Source organism: Ceratotherium simum, chromosome 11 (genome assembly GCF_057802395.1).
Source record: "Ceratotherium simum simum isolate JZ-2026a chromosome 11, ASM5780239v1, whole genome shotgun sequence".
NCBI lineage: Eukaryota > Metazoa > Chordata > Mammalia > Perissodactyla > Rhinocerotidae > Ceratotherium > Ceratotherium simum.
The window spans coordinates 74,467,749-74,484,371 of NC_141910.1; positions in this window are offsets into that span (position 1 = coordinate 74,467,749).

The window sequence follows — 16,623 nt, forward strand, 5'->3', positions numbered from 1 at the left end:
CACAAAATGTAGTGAAAATGTGTAGATGATCTTTAGTAGGGAGTCAGGGAGGTTCTTGAAATGGTGTTAATCATTATTTGGTTACATTTGTAGCAATATTAATAATATTGGGCCACATAGCATGTTGCTTTTGTGTATTTGTCCATTTCATAGATAGTTGCCAGGTCTCTATTCCTTCTCAGGCCTTGAGCTAGGCAGGGATTTACAGACGAAAAGGGCAGATCTGGTCTCTGCGCTCGTGCCGTTCTTTGTAGGGAAGTTTTGCCCACTTTAAGCTTTCCTAATAATTAACTGATCTTCCAGTTACTTGAGTGATAGAAGCCTATACTACTGAATTTTTCTTCATTCCTTCTTTCTTTCCTTTCTTCCTTTCTCCCTGACCTCTTTCTTTCAATCAGTGCATATTGGGCATTCCACTAAACATGGGAAGGGATATAGCACAACAATATATTTAAATTAGTTCCTGGCCTCATAGTAGAGTGTGTGAGCAGGCAGCTCAGAGTAGTGCAGGATTCCTGAGCAGAGGCACTGATGCCATGCTGGGGGGTGGGCGGTGTAGATAGGAAGGGCCAGTGGTCCATTTCACCGGGTTTCATGATCATCCCCATTCTTGACTCTTTTCTGGTTATTTCTATGTTACTCCAAAAAAGATGTATTTTACAAGAAGCCAATATGTATTTAAAAGTTCCTTTTAAGATTACACTTTCCCATCCGTTGGAAATGGTAGGATAGAAGAGGGAATAAGTTCAAATGAGGTTTGCTGAGAAATGTGCCCTTATGGCATCTATGAACATGTCGCTTTGTTAATGCATTCACTGATGTGCAAAATTCAGAAATCCAAAAAATTTCTTGGCAGCATTCCAGCAACAAACATTAAGAAGAAATAGAAAGGGCTCACACATTGCATTTATAATAATTTTTTGCCTTTCTTTTTTTCCCTGTGTCTCTCCCAGATATGTGAAATGTTAAGTACCACAGGGCTTGCAAGCTAAATCCTAAGAGCAGGGTTTAAATCTATGAATGGAAAATTACGATGTTATTTGGGTCCTGGTTCTTGACAGCATGACTTTTGTGTGTGTGTGTGTGTGAGGAAGATCAACCCTGAGCTAACATCCGATGCCAATCTTCCCCTTTTTTTTGCTGAGGAAGATTGGCCCTGGGCTAACATCCGTGCCCATCTTCCTCTACTTTATATGGAACGCCACTGCAGCATGGGTTGACAAGTGGTGCATTGTTGCACGCCCAGGATCCGAACCTTCGAACTCCGGGCAGCTGAAGCAGAGCGCACGCACTTAACCGCTGTTCCACAGGGCCGGCCCCCTTGACAGCATAAATTTTGACCTAAGTTGTTAAAATTGGAAATCTTTCTCCAATTCCGTGGCAATGGTGAGAAAAGAAATGCGCTCTCAACCATTGACTGAGGGCCTTCTGCCTGCAGAGATCCACCCTGGAGGCTGTGGGGAGAATGGCACCAGCCTCATCTCCAGGCGCTGCCTCCATGGGAGGAGAGCTATGACGGGTTTAGGGGAAACTGTTGTGTCCAGGGGTACTAAACCTCACTTTCAGATAACGTAATTCAAGGTCATATGGAAGTAAAGGCACATTCATTTTTTCTTGTTTTGTAAAAGAGACTTACATAAGAAGTTAGTTACATACGTTTTATCTATATTGCTATGAAAACAATATATTTAATTATGTAAGATTTCAAAGTGACAATAAACAAAGGGTAAAAAGAGAAATAGCCCCAAATCTCTCCTTCCAGAAATAACCACTGTTGCTATTTTGGAATTTATCTATCCCATCTTTTCCATATGCATACACACTTTTTTAAAAAAAAAATTGAGACTATTACAACCAGTTTTTAGATCAAGGAATGAAATATCTTACTCAAGAATTTTGTCATAAGCTAAATTTGCATTTTATTTAATGAGGTGATCAGTTAATGGAGGGAGAGAGAAGGAAAAATGAGGAAAAGATGAAAGAAGAGTGGCAACAAAGAAATAAAAACTCAGAGGAAAAGGAGGTTGAGAGCAAGGGCCCGGGGAAAGCGTAGGAGCAGGGATTCCCACCAGCACCCCCGCTCTGCTAGAGAATCCTCCTCCATTCCCATCCATAAAATAGCTCATTAGCCGATTACCCAGTAGCCTCTGTTGGTGGTGTTCTTGTTGTTTTCCGTTGTTAGTGGCTTGGCTACAGACGGGATAGCCCACCCAGCCCCCTGGAAGGAAGGAGGAGAAGGTATTCATTAGGCCGTGCCAGCAGTGAGCAGAGCAGATCTAGGAAACAGATAAGGTCGAGCCTCACTCACAGCTTATGTCACAGCACACGATGTGGCCCTTATCCAGTGTGAGCTGTGGAAGGGCACTGCCCACCCTCACTTCAAAGTAGGAAGTATTTCCTTTTTAACTAACGTGTGTCTCATTTATGAGTATCAGCAACACCTTTTATATCTCTAATGCACTGTTGCTTTCCTTGAAGTTTAGTGCGTTAACATCTCTGTATGTAAAATTGGAATTATGGTATCTGCTACCAATATATGTTGTAACAGTGGTGGAGAATATAAAGGAGGGACGATCATTCTATAAAAATGTTCACTAGGCAAGTTATAGTGGTCTACTTTTAGGTGCTATTTGAGGGACACTTTGCCTTCTCTTTGTCTCCATCTGTCCACATTTGTGCACGTATGCGTGGATTCGACATGTTTGCATTGGGCGTTCTGTGTCGCCTTAGACTGGCATGTGAACGCTACAGTGAGGAGCAGGGTGTTGGCTCTAAAATAGAAATAATAACTTATGTTCACATTCTCCTCTTGAATTAACATTGCTTTTACATAGGCATTGTCAGGTAAAAGAACGTATAAGTGGGAACTACCATTATCACCATTTTTAGAGAGTAGGAAACAGGCTCAGCGTGGCCAGCAGACTTGATCACGTCACACAGGGGAAGTATGTGGCACACTGATGCTTGAATCGACCCTTTCATGACCTCATGCAGGGTCTTTGCGATGGCCGACCCGCCCTGTCCCCTGCTATTCCAAATCACAAAGACCAAGGAAAAGGTCAGCTCCAGCTGCCTAGAGACTGGGATGCTTGCGGCTCCGGGGCTGCTGTGGAAAGAGCTCAGACGAGGGTCAGGTAGGGCTTACTTTGTCTCGTCTGGTCCTCTGGCCGGTGTAGAGGAGTAAGATTGTACTTGCGATGGTCACATTTGCACAGGGCCTTTCTATCGCAAGCCGCCCACCAAGGACGCTGTACACTGTGCTTTGAGCCAGTGACTGCAAAGCCCGGAGGCTTCAGGTCGAACCGTGCGTGGCTTCCATCGTAGGCTGCGATTTTGCTTGCAGAAGTTCGGCCCCCAGCTTCCCCCATGCGAGAGGGGGGACCCCCCAACAAGTAAAAGCGACTGTCCCCCTCCCGTGGAATCCAGCACACTAATTTCAAACACTGGTAAACAGTCATCTTCGGACACTTTTTCAGCAAAGGGAGATTTTCTTCAAGCAAATATTTGCTGAAGACTTCTATGTGTTACAGATAGATTTGGAAGTGCACCCGGTCACCTCCATGTGGGTTAACCGGACTCTCCCCCTCGCCGGCCACAGGAGTGAATGTCTTCCCTGGAGCCCCGTGAAACGATCAGGCTGGCCCAATGCCCTCACTCTGTAGGTCAGGAAGTCAAAGGCCAGAGGAAGGGCACCTGGCCCCAGGACACAAAGCACGTGAGTTCTCAGGCAAGGGCCGTCTTGTGAACCCAGATCACGGCCTTGATTTCACCTTTGTTAAGAGAAGTACAGCAGCTCAGATCTTTCCACCTGTGTCCCCTGGTCCTGAGAAAAACCTGCAGTCCAATACCCTAAAGGATAATCCAACTAAGAACCCATAAAACATGTGCCATTTCAACACGCACTGCTCTTGTCTTTTCATTGTGGAGAAACAACGACGCATCTTCTTGTCAGAGGATCTTAAACATGAAATATAAAAGCCTATAGATGTTTGCCTCACCCCCTGCTCTTGAACTACCCTGACTTTGTCTTTACACAGCTAGCTAGGTGTGGTGACGCGTCGGAGGTTAGTCTGTCTGGACTGCGGGGTTCCCCAGGACACCCTAACAGTTGGAGCAAGGAAGAAGCTAGCTTTAAAGTCATCCCTGCCACTCCCAGACTCCAGCCTGTGAGACTTTGAGGACACCTCCCTTTGGGGGAAGGACTTTCTCATCCAGGTGCTGTGAGGGCCTGGCATGTGGTGCGTGCTCTGGACAGGGTGACCTCCCGTCATCTCTGCGTGGCTCTGCACATCACAGGCATTTCTGACCTTCTGAAGGGAGGCTCGTTCTCCGTGACCTTCTGTGGGCATGTAGAATAAGGCTGTCATTAAGGGAAAGTTATTAAAATGAGCATGCATAGTAGCAATTTAAAGCACTTACAAAAATTGCTTCATGCAAGGAAAGAAAGCAGTGTTTGAGGCATTAGGGTGGCAGACCTGTATTCCTCACTATGCCGTTCTCTATCCCAACTGCCAGAACTGTGACGTGAGGAAAGTTTTAGGTACTTAATGTGAAAGCAGGAGCCGTTTGGGCGCCCTGGTCTCACACAGGCTTGCGTGTGGTGAAGCCATCAGGGACAGATGGTATTCCACACAGCAGGTTCTGTGCAGGTGCCCATGTGCTGTGTTAACAGCACCAGTTAGTAGTTAGGTGTGGGCGTTCCAAAGCTTCCGAAGGAATTGGGAATAAGGCAAGCCTGTGGGGAAAGGGACAGGGCAGGGAGGAGGGGGAAGAAGGATCCCAAAAGGAATATGTGGGATGAGAATGCCCAAGGGTCTCCTTCCAAAAACACCTGTCATTTAAAGAAAGGAAACCAATGAGGCTTCAGCAATTTGAAGGTAGACTAAGGGAAAGTTCTGAATTGGCAGCTGTGATATAACGGGCTGTATGTCACCTGTGAATTCTTGGGTTCCTTGAAGGATGTGAAGAAGTGTAATGATGTGCTGGCTATTTGCCTCACAAATTCAAGCGCAGTGCAAATGGGGTCATTTGTCTTTCTCCACAAAGGAAAGTATCTGCTTCTCTGTTTGCTGGCAGTAATGTCCATTCGCATCCAAATTTACTTGGCATTGCAGAAATATCTTGTTTTAATTAGTATGAAGGGTATATGGGGGGGTGGCCCATTGTAAAAAAATTTGGAAGTAAGTTAAACAATCTGAATTCACAATTTCACCATGGAAGTGAACCGGTTATCTGAGGTTTTAGTGTGCTGCCAAAGCTGTGATGGATTTCAGTTTGGAGTGTATAGGGATGGAGTTGGGGGAGGAGCTATGCTAGGAGTGACGGCTTGCCCTAGCCATCAGAATGTGGCAGAATGATAGGAAATCAAGCATGTACTCCAAAAGGCCAGAGGAACTGAGAAATACAGCTTCTGTGGAAATGCTGCTCAAGCAGTAGTATCGATAAAGACAAGACTGGGCGTTGAGAGACCAGGGAACAAGAGTGACATCAACCAGCTAAGAAAGGTGCCTCTAGGGGGAGCCATAGTTGCCGCCACAAGTCCAGCTTGAAAGAAAGGAGAATTGATGGGTTCTGACAAATGTTTTGGTGGGTGGACAACAGACAAAGGAAAGGGCAGAGATAGAAAGGGAACCCAGAGAGGAGTGGATCCAGAGAGTGAACAGCTACGCAGCAAGAGAAGAGGACTGCAGACAGGAAACAGAGTTTGGGATTAGAAAGATGAATAGAGACAGGAGGATCGAAGGGAATGAAATGAGGCCTGAACGTTCATTTCATTTCCATGTGCAAACAACAAAAAAAAAAAACCCACTTTAAAGAACAGTCTAGATTATTTAACTTGAGTCCTCCAAGCTCCCAACTCACCTAGTTGAATGAGTGCAGCTTCACATTCCCTTATGAGATTTCAGCCTTAGAAGAAACGACAAAATTCGAGCAAGGACATTCTTTAACCCTTTTGAATTCATGGCTTCTAGAAAACCACCAACCCATAAGTACTGGAGTTTTAAGTAGACTCTTAAGGATATGAGGTGCTGTTGACTTTGTAGACAGGGCAAAGCAGCATTACCTACTCGAGCAGTGTAAGCTCCATGCCAAACTGGCTTTCTCCGTATCTGAAATCCTTTTGTCTCAAGCGTTAATAAACAGTGAATGCATACATTATGTATCCAAAAATAATCTCTAAAACTTTTCAAGATTTGCCCCATCGTAAATGTGTTGTTTCAGGCACCTGCATGACAGCAGAGAGCTCTGCGTTCAGTACCCTACATGCTCCTCTGTCTTTAATGTCTGTGGTCTGCAGACTGTAATCAGGGCCTCTTCCTTGTTTTATGACCTTCAGAGCAGGAAAGCCAAGACAAGTATGAAATTATAAGCTCATCCAATGCTATTACTTTTAATTGAAATGATCTAGAAAATAGCAACGTGTATGAATTGTGTTCTCATTCCTTACTATATGTTTAATTCCAATTTGTAATGAGTAGAATGATGTGTGCACATTAAAAAGACAAACATGCCCTTGCATTTCACAAATCTAGCCTCTTAACCTGATAAATATAGGCAAGTTGCCATTTAACACGTACAGAATAGGTTTTCTTAGTAAATTGAGTTCGTATTTAATTATATAAAACAACCACGGACTTATGTAAGAGTTATAAGCCTGGTTTTAAGATTGGTGCCTGTGTACGTACAATCCTATCATAACATCGTGAAAAAGAAAAAAAAACTCCCCATAACAAAAAATATTTCTGAGCAGTGGTGGTTACTCCTATTCTTCTGACTGTTATTTAATAAAACAAAATGCAAAATCATTGACATGCCAAAACACTATGAGAATCTGGGCCCCTCTTTGCAGTCCACTATGGATTTCTTTTTGTTCAACAGTGCAGTTACTAAAATTGATTCCTAACGACTCAAGGCAATTGCTCCATCTCTTGGGTTCATGTGAGGCAAATGGGAGCTGTGACTCTGAGGTGTTCGTTCTATTATGTGTGCTGAAGGCCACCACTTTTTCTTCCTTCTTCTGTGCCGTGGACACACCTAATGGTCTCAGGCACCAGTGGTCGTGCAGTCCAAGGCAAGTCTGCCCTAGATGGAGGGACACCACCAGGAGGTAGAGCAAACAGCCTCCCAGATGGAGGGAAGGTCCGAGGTGGCACCACAATGCAACGACTAATCAGACATTAACTCAGTCAGCACCACAAAGTACTCAAAGGTCCTCATGCGGTCTCTGCAATGCCCAGGACCAAGGCAGGATGTTTTTCCTGCATTTTAGCCTTTATTGTCCTGGGATCCTGGCCCTTTTCTTTGTTTGCCTCCTCCTGGGACCCTCATTTGTTTTTGCCTCGTTAGGATTGGGTGGTGGATGGGTGGGGGGCTGCTCTTCTGTCCAACATGACCCCACGCAGGCGAATTTCAATTCTTAAGTGACCCAGGAAAAGAAAAAGGTTGCACACCTCCATACCAATGTCCGCTCGCCTCTGCCGTTCTTCTTAACATCTGTTTCAACTCAATTAAACGAATACAAAGATAAGATATTCCACTGAAAATAACCAGGAGTTAGAATTAATGTCTAGTCCTAACCCTGTCACCAGCTCATTATATGACCTTGAGAAAGCTCAACTCTGTAAAACAGTTTCTCCAAGATTTCTAAGACATGAAATGTGAGACATTTTTTAGGATCATTATTCATTCATTCATTCAAAAAATACTTATTGAGCACCTACTACATTCCAGTCATGAATAAGTGATATCTAGTGAGCGCTGAATGTGCGCCAGGCACCAAGCTAAATGCTTCATAAATATTACCCCACCCACCAGCCTAGTTATTCTGCAAGCTAAATTCTATTAATATTCTCTTTGTCACAAAGGCACTCTGAAGGGCCAAAGGTATAAGAAATGCAGCTTAGGTGGAAAAATGGATCAAGAGGCAGTACAGATAGAGACAAGGAAAAGAGGAGGAACCAGCCTTCGAGAAGTTACCGACCTCCAAGGTCACACTTACTAAGTAGCAGTGCCCCTGGGTCCCATCTCTTCATCATTATGCCATACCGCCTTCCCGTTTCACACATATTATCATCCTTAAACTTAAATAAAGGAGCTAAACCCCTCCCTAAAGCCTGTCATATCTCCTAGGAAGTCATTTTGTCCAATGAGTCAAATGAAGAAATGAGAGGGTTTCCCTTCCTCATATGGACCCAGCAAAGCTACTCTGGACACCTAACATTGTCACTGGTATAGTGCTTGTCCTTCAGAAAACCCTCATAGCAACCCGAAGAAGTATTCGTTACGCCCACTTTACAGATGCACCTACTTGGACCAAGAGGAATTAGTGAGGGAGAGGGAATCACAGTCTCCATGTCTAGTGCTTCTTGCACCATGGAACACTGACTTAGAAAGCCAAGCCAAGGCTAGAGGAAGCCCAGGGGGACGTTGCGTGCACAGGAGGCTGGTGTACTCGAATCCTGCTCCAGTTTGCCTCAGGAACTCCAGGTGGGACCCGTGCTTGCCTGCATTGAAGCCAGGGCTGCTGTGAGCAGATAAAGTCCCTCATCAATGCCTTTCCTTCCTTTGATGCCACCTGCTCCCCTCCCTCCCCTAACACACCTCTCACAAGCCAGTAACCTTCGCTGCTGAATACACCCTTTCGTGAAGGGATCTAGTAATCAGCAATGTATATCTTAGTGTATGTTTGCCACTGTGCTCTCTTTCCTAGGGATATTTGCAAAATAAGTCTTTGCTATAATTGTGGAATGCAAATTTCCTCTCTTCTTAAGTGGGTTTGCAGTAGCAATTTTCAAATATTCCTTGTTCAGTCAGAACTTGTGCACACCTCTGAAAAGAACTACCTTAACCAGTTGCTTATTCAGGTTACTTTGAAGATCAAACCAAACCAGAATATGAAGGACAGAATGAAGCAAAATAAGACTAAATATGAGACTAGGGGAGCAAGTGGAGGAGGCAAATAGAAATCCAATTGTGTGGATCCCAAATTGGTTGTCATTGTGTTGTTTTTGGTTTTATTGTTTCTCCCCAACAAGCCTTGAACATCTCGGTTACTGACTCAGTCAACCTATAAGTGTTTATTGAATTAATCAATGGTGGATAGATAGATTATGATGATAGAGAGATGGCAGAGAGAGAGTGAGAGAAAGATATACAGAGATTGAGAGATCGAAATAGAGAGATAGAAATATAGACAGATTGAGACACACTAATAGATGATGGAGAGTTTTAATTAGAGATGATTAAATGATAGAGAGATGAAAAGTGGATGGGTAAGTGTACAGATGAAAGAGACTACCTCCCTTCACTATTCCACAGGGTGGCGTATTTCTCTCCTGCTTGCGTTTTAGCTGTGAATATTTCTCTCCCAATCCAACTCACTAGTCTGGGAACCACTGAAGTAAGAAGCAGGCCTGACAGTTGCGCTCCCGGTTGAGGAGGAGTGGATCAGCCCAGTTGCCATGTGCATGTCATTGAGAAGTGCCTTTGCTATGTCCTTGCATCTGGTGAGACTGTGGTCATTTTCTCCACAAACTGGTGGGCGGCATGACCCTCAGACTTGATCTGTGTGTGAAAAGGCTGTCTCACAGTAACACTGCATGAAACGTGGCTCCATCCGGGCCCAGGCATCTGATCTTTCTGCTGTAAGAATGCACAGAGAGCTCTCAAGAGGTATTTATGCAGGTGCTTTTTTCTGCCCCTGAGCTCATAACAATATGCAAATAGCTGAGGATCAAAGGTATGTCAGAAGGAAATGGCTTCAAGTGGAATCCTTCAGCACAGCAAGCAGCCTCGCTACATGACAGAGCCACAGGCAACATCAGGGCTGTCAGCTTTGCTGCCTGTGGATCCCGCCACGACCCAGCTGCTGCTGCTGGAAGGGATTTTCCACAGCTAGGCATCTGGGTCAGGAGCTGGCTTCCACTGTCACATGTCACCTCGCAGGCATTTGACTCACTGGTGGAGATGGACGGAGCACAGGGAATTTTCCAGAGTTACCAGCACGGCAGAGTTAGTGAGACCCATAAATAGTCACATAAGGCGAGTTCTGTGCTCCACAGATGTTGGAGATTCATAGTTTTGAAGTCAGCCTGTCAATACCTTCACAGAGAAAGGGAAATGCATACTATTTAGCGTACACTCTAATGAATGACTTTTGGAAATCAGAGCTTGAAGTTAAATCCCTGCCAGGCAAAATAAGACTGTACCTTCGAAGTGCAAAGAAAAGGACACATCACGGTGCTGAGAGCAGAGTAGCACCTCTAAGTGGTCTTTTCCCCTTTATCACAGACTTAACTCAACAGCTCTCTGATTTTCCTTATCAGTTTTATAAATATGGTGTTCAATTATAAAACAAAGTCAATCGCCTGATGCTTCATGTTGAGAAATCACCATTCACCGTATAAAAGGGCTGTCAGATGAATCACAAGGCTCCATTTTACCTACAGGTCACTGTAGAATTCGAGATGTAATTTAAATGAGGAGAAAAGAGGAATTATTTTGAAGTCAAAGCTATGCTAGGCAAATAAACAGTTAAAAATGAAAATACACAGAATGCCAAGTACAATTCCCTGATTAATGATGGCAAGGACTTTAAAACAAATTGTTTTTCTCCAAAGGAATTTGTAAATCACAAATTTGTAAACCTGGTTTCCTGTTTTAACTTAGATAAGGTGTCATGTTGTGAAAGCACAAAGGCGCTGGGGCAGGTGAGCCTGGGTCCGGATTCTGATTCTCCTCCCTTCTAGCCGGGCAACATTAAGTAACTTGGCTCCCAGGTGAACAGAAAATAGGAGTAGGTATATGCACCTGGTTGGGCTGGGGTAAGGTTTAGAGATGATGAGGCAAAATTCTTAGCACAGCGCCTTGCCTACAGTGAGCACATATTAAATTGAACGAGGCTCCTTATATCGTTATCCATCGTTTATAGAGTGCAAATGATTTAGGTATCAAAAGCCAGGTGTTCCCGCTTGTGGGCGTGTGAGTTGGTGCAACCTTTTCAGTGATAAATTTGCCAAGGTCAACTGAATGTTAAATGTGAATGCCCTTTGACCCAGCAATTCCACTGACTGACAGAAACTTATCCTATAGAAACACCTTCATAATGTAAAGGATGGATGGCTCAGGGTGTTCATTGTGCTACATGTGTAATAATAAAACCATAGAAACCACTGCAATGTTCAAATATAGGGGAAAGGATTAATAAATATTGATCCATATATATATAAAGGGATGATATGCATTTTTAAAAAAAGAATGAAGCAGATCTAGAAATGTTAAGATGCCATATCTATATCTATCTATATCTATAGATATAGATATATCTATAGATATAGATATATATATAAACTTACTTCAAACTTATTGAGTCATATAAGTCCATTTGTATAAAAAGATAGCTGTGTATTAAATATGTATCTATACTTACATTAGATATATGAAATATATCTGTCTATATGTATATCTATGTATTTATATGTACATATGCAAATATGTTAGTAAAGACATAGAACACACCTAGCTGAGTTCCCTGCAGCTGTTTACTGCAGAGGGAGGGAATGAGGTGCTAAGTGGGTACTTTGTGAGACTTTTATATTTTACTTCATACCCTCTCCACTGCTTACAGTGCCTATTATCAGCTTGCACTTGTCCTATAATGTCTAAAATTGCATTGTTAATATGTACAACTTTCTTGGATCAGTTGGGTAAAAATTCAATCCTTACCTGTTACCTTTGAAAGAGGTGACTAAAATGACACAATATTTTCATGAGTTTTAAGGTATTTGGGGGAAAATACTGTGACGTATTTATAACTCATATCTGTAATATTAGATTGAAACCTTTTTTTGTGCTGAAGTAAATTATATAAATTTATAAATTATATAAATATAAATTATATATAAATATAAATTATATTTAATGTTTTATAGAGAGAACATGTTTCTAGACTATAACCTATATTGTTAACTTAAAATGATATTTAAAATTTTTCAACTCAAGAAACATTTATATAAAGATAAATACCTTATCTGGAAAATAAGAAGGTTTGGCAGAAAAAAAAAATCTCTAAGCTCTCTTGCAGTTCTAAAATTCTCTAATCTGTGATTTGGGCAAAAAATCGTATTCTAATGAGATACCACTATCCAGAAACGTTTGATATCAGTTAGAGAAGACTCCCATGCATTGGATGATACAGTTTCTTCTCTATTTGACAGTGTTTAAAATCTAACTCAGTAGTGATTTGACCGTGTCCCTAGTTAAATCATTATTATGAGCCTATTGCACAAATTTTATATATATCTCCTTTGATGATTTGAAGTCTTATGATGGACTTTTCATAGTTGTACTCTTAAGCTAATGATGAGGCTAAAATGCCTAATTAGCTACCAATCCTGATGCAGAGTATATGCTACAGAACTGCACCTTGCCCCATCTTTGACATTTATTGATGACTGTATTGTCTCTAGTCCTTGCTCACGGATGTACCAGGTATGACCATCAGCAACGTTGTGTTAGATCCTGAGCATTTATGACTAGCTGTGTGATGTTGGGCAATTTAATTGATGTCTCTGAGTGTCTATTTTCTCAACTACAAGATGGAGTTAACAGTATATGCCTTTCAGAATATCTGAAGTATTAAAGGAACAAATGTGTAAATCAGAGAGCACAGTGTCTGACAAATGGTAGGTGGTCAACAAATGTAACTCCCTTTCCATTTTTTTTTCCTGAATGGTATAAATTAGTGAAAAATATTGAAGTTATTTTTGATGATCTAGTGAAAGTGTCCTTCTAAAAAGTATATGATGCATGAATTTTCACTTCATGAGCAGCATCAGGTTTTGAGATTATTTCAACTAGTTTTAAATCCACAGTGATATGGAATATATTTGAAATCCTATTCCCAACAGGAAAGTGTCTTTTTCCTGGCTCAAACAAGTAAGGGACGGCGGACCTGGAGCTTCCTCAGCAGACAGCACTGGGCACCCCTGGGTGAGGGAGTGGCAGGCAGGGGCTCATGGTGATGGAGCTGGGGAGGAGAGGAGATCCCATATAGGCTCCTGCTGGAAGCGTGGGCTTGTCAGCACCATTCTCTGTCAGTCTCCTGATGGGCTTCTCACAGTCAGACATCTTCCTGGCCTGGCAGCAGGTCCAGGAGGTGTAAGTTTGTGGGTGACATGGGGAGTTCCACTGTGGACACTGAAGTTCGAGATGCCAATTAGATATCTAAGAGGAGATGGCAAGCTGGTAGTCTGATGTTAAAAGTCAAGTTTCAGTCTAGAATTATGATTCTGGGAGTCATCGGTGTGGAGCTGGTATTTAATGCCACGAGACCAGATGAGATCGCCAAAAACATAGGTAGAGAAGAGAAGAGGTCTGAGGGCTGAGTCCTACAACCCTCCACAGTCAGGGCCAGAAGGAGGACTGGGCACAAAAGCCTGGGAAAGAGCGCCCAGCAGGTGGAAGGACTCCCAGGAGAGCGGTGCCCGGGACTCGGGAGAGCAGGGACTGTCAGGGAGGAATGAGTGATCTGCTGAGTCAGATACTGGGGCAGGTGAGGCAAGATGAGGGCTGAGGGTTGCTCATCATTTAGAACAGTTCTAAGACAAAGCGGGTTCTAAGTAATAGAACAAATGTATCGCCACCGTGCTTTCTGAACACGGAGAGGTGGTAGTCAGAGAGGACATTACTCAGTGCTGTCAGGGAAGAAGCAAGGCGTCACAGCAGGACCTGGAAGTCCGCCTTCACCTGGAGAGATGTCAGAGGCCCTTCCAGAAAAAGAGACCCAATTACACAAAGAGAGGTGGTGGGAGAGGAGGAGCCATCCCAAGGCACGTTCAGTGGAGCTCTGGGCTGGACCCCGGCATGTCACGTCAGGCGTGGAGCCGCAGATGCGACGGGATGGCAGATAGAGGTGACGTGGTGGAGGTCCTGGAAGGCCCAGTGTGGAGTTGCACTCTGCCCTGAAGCTGGAAAGGCCAAAGGCAGAAGGAGCATGGGCCCACTGCCTTTGGGAGAACAAGAAGACAGAAATGGCAAGAGGCAGTGGGCACGGCTCTCTGGAGATTCTAAAAAGCATTGAGTCGCACACTTGAAATGGGCGAATTTTGTGGTAGGTGGATTATGTTTCATTCATCCACCTTTTATAAACTCTATTATATAATAAATCTATATATAATGAATATACTTCATTACTCATTATTTATGATGTTTAAAAGGCACTGAAGGATGTGCTCCTGGATATTGCTGATTTTCACGAGTGATGGACAAACCAACACACTGACAACTCTACAAATAGTCCCCTCAATTGTTACTAAGAGTTTTTGGGCATAACGAGTCTGAACAGCGGGTTCTGGCCTCTATGTTGGGGCTCTTCCTGCATTGCGACTGGCTCACAGTCGTACCTATAAGGAAGAACAGATGCTAACAAGACCAGAAGCGGATACCGTGGTCAATCCCGCTACCTCTCGCCCCGTCATAACCTAGCACACAGCGGTTACGAACTTGGACTTGGGAGCCAGGCGCCTACATTCAAGCCCTGTTCACTCCTCACCCTGACTGGGGGCAAGCTGCTTATCTCTGTCAGGCCGTTTTCCTTTCTGTAAAAGGCAGCCAAGTACACTCCCTACTGCACGGGGTCGTCGTGAGGATTGATGGAGCCAGCACTTCTCAAGAGCCGGGACGGGTGCCTGGCACAGAGCAAGCACCCTAGAACACTAGCAAAACAATCGTGAGCCTTCCTTTCATTTTCAGAGACTGCACTCAGGCTCGTCTTGCTCTTTGGGGACATTTTCCCCTCTTATGCCTCCCCATGACATCCTTTCATTTTGTAAATTCACATACCTGGTTGACACACACTGATCAAGCACCCGTTCCAGGCTTTGCATCTGTGGGGACATAAACCTGAAAAGCAAGTCCCCACTCACTGAGGGGCAGCTGAGCAGGAGGGTGGTTTATGCCAGAGAGGTGGAGGGTTCATCGGAGACCAGACAACTGTGGATACGTGTCAACAGGTTAAAACGTGTTGGGAGCGCTGGCTGGTGACTGGGGCCCACGTGGTCCAGAGGGCCGCAGATCATGTATCACCCAGTTAGTGGCCCCGTCACACCACAGGGGAGGTCGCTGGGCTCACACAGGGAAGCCTGGTGACTGATTAAACAGAATTTGGTGGGAAAACTAAGAATGAAGTCTTGTCTATGATTTCCCACTCACAAGCCTCCTTTCTCCATCCCCTACTCTCCTCATCAACTGATTAGAATGAAATTAGCCTGTTTTTTTGGTGTCTTTAGGTGTTTTTAGGAGACGAAGCACCTAGCAGTAGATTCAAAATGTGACAGCAATCCCCAAGTGATTTAAACTAATGACACCAACAGTCTGGAGGGGAGGGGGCCGGTGACTGCACATGGCACTTCACTACAGCCGTCTTATCCTAAATCAAATCCACATGGTGGGACTCTTGGTGTTGATCCTGCCAGATCCCTTTGTCCACTGTGGCCAGCACACGTCCTGAGGGTTGGACACAGGGCAGAGCTGAGGCAGGGGCATTCCTGACCGGCCCGTTTCTCAAGGCTACGCTGTGCCTTGGAAGGTAGGTTCTTCGTGGCTGAGGTGTACAGACCTGTTTTGTTTTGGTTTGGGCATAGAGAGGCTCCATGTCTTTTCCCCGTTGAGTGTCTGCGCTCTGCAGTGGTGGGAATGTTAATCCAGAGACACGGGCACGCAACGACTTTTTCTTTTCTTGCACCTAGTGAACTGCTGAGAGCTCATAGGTCCTTCTTCCAGAGTTGTGCCCAAATCGATGATGGTTGTGGCTGACATGCTCCTGTCCAAACCAGGGTGGTCTCTCTTGCTTAGTACCACGGCTCTGCTTCCGCATCAGGAGTTGCTGGTGCAGAGACCACCACTGCCCAGGCCAACTTCCCTTCCAAATTCTTGCCCCTGCCTGACCATTCTGCCTGGAGCCCAAGTTCATTGCCAGTATCCCAGGTCCCACCAGCACCCCTGCCCTCTGCAGTCTTCAGGATTCTCTTTCTCTCCCTCCCATCTCACAACAAACGCAAATACCCTCTGAGACAAAATTTGTGCATGGGAATGCCTTTATGCAAACAGTGTAGGAACACACAAGGGGCTGCTATGGGGTGTGAATGTGTGTGTACATGTGTGCATATGTGTGTACCGGTGTGTACACATGTGCATATGTGTTTGCAGGTGTGTACACGTGTGTGCATCTGTGTGCATGTTTGTGTGTGTGCATATGTGTTTGCAGGTGTGTACACATGTGTATGTGCATGTGTGTATCTGTGTGTATGCGTATGTGTGTGTGTGTGTGCGCACATGTGTATGTATGGTGGGGGTGCGGGCAGAAATAACGGTGCTGGCTCCATCCCTGACCTCTGGCCACTGCCCTTGAACACAGTGATGGTGAATCTTGGCTGAGGCTGAGGGCTATCACCTAGAAGCTCACCTTCCTAGTGAATGGCACAGCTATTTTTTCTGGAGATCCAATTGGTCACCTTCTTGGAGTTCTGTGAGAAAGGGCAGCATGGAATGAGACTCTCATTTTAATAATATCTCTGTGTGATTATGGGAAATGAATTGAGGAAAGTAAAGCTGAAGTCACAGAGA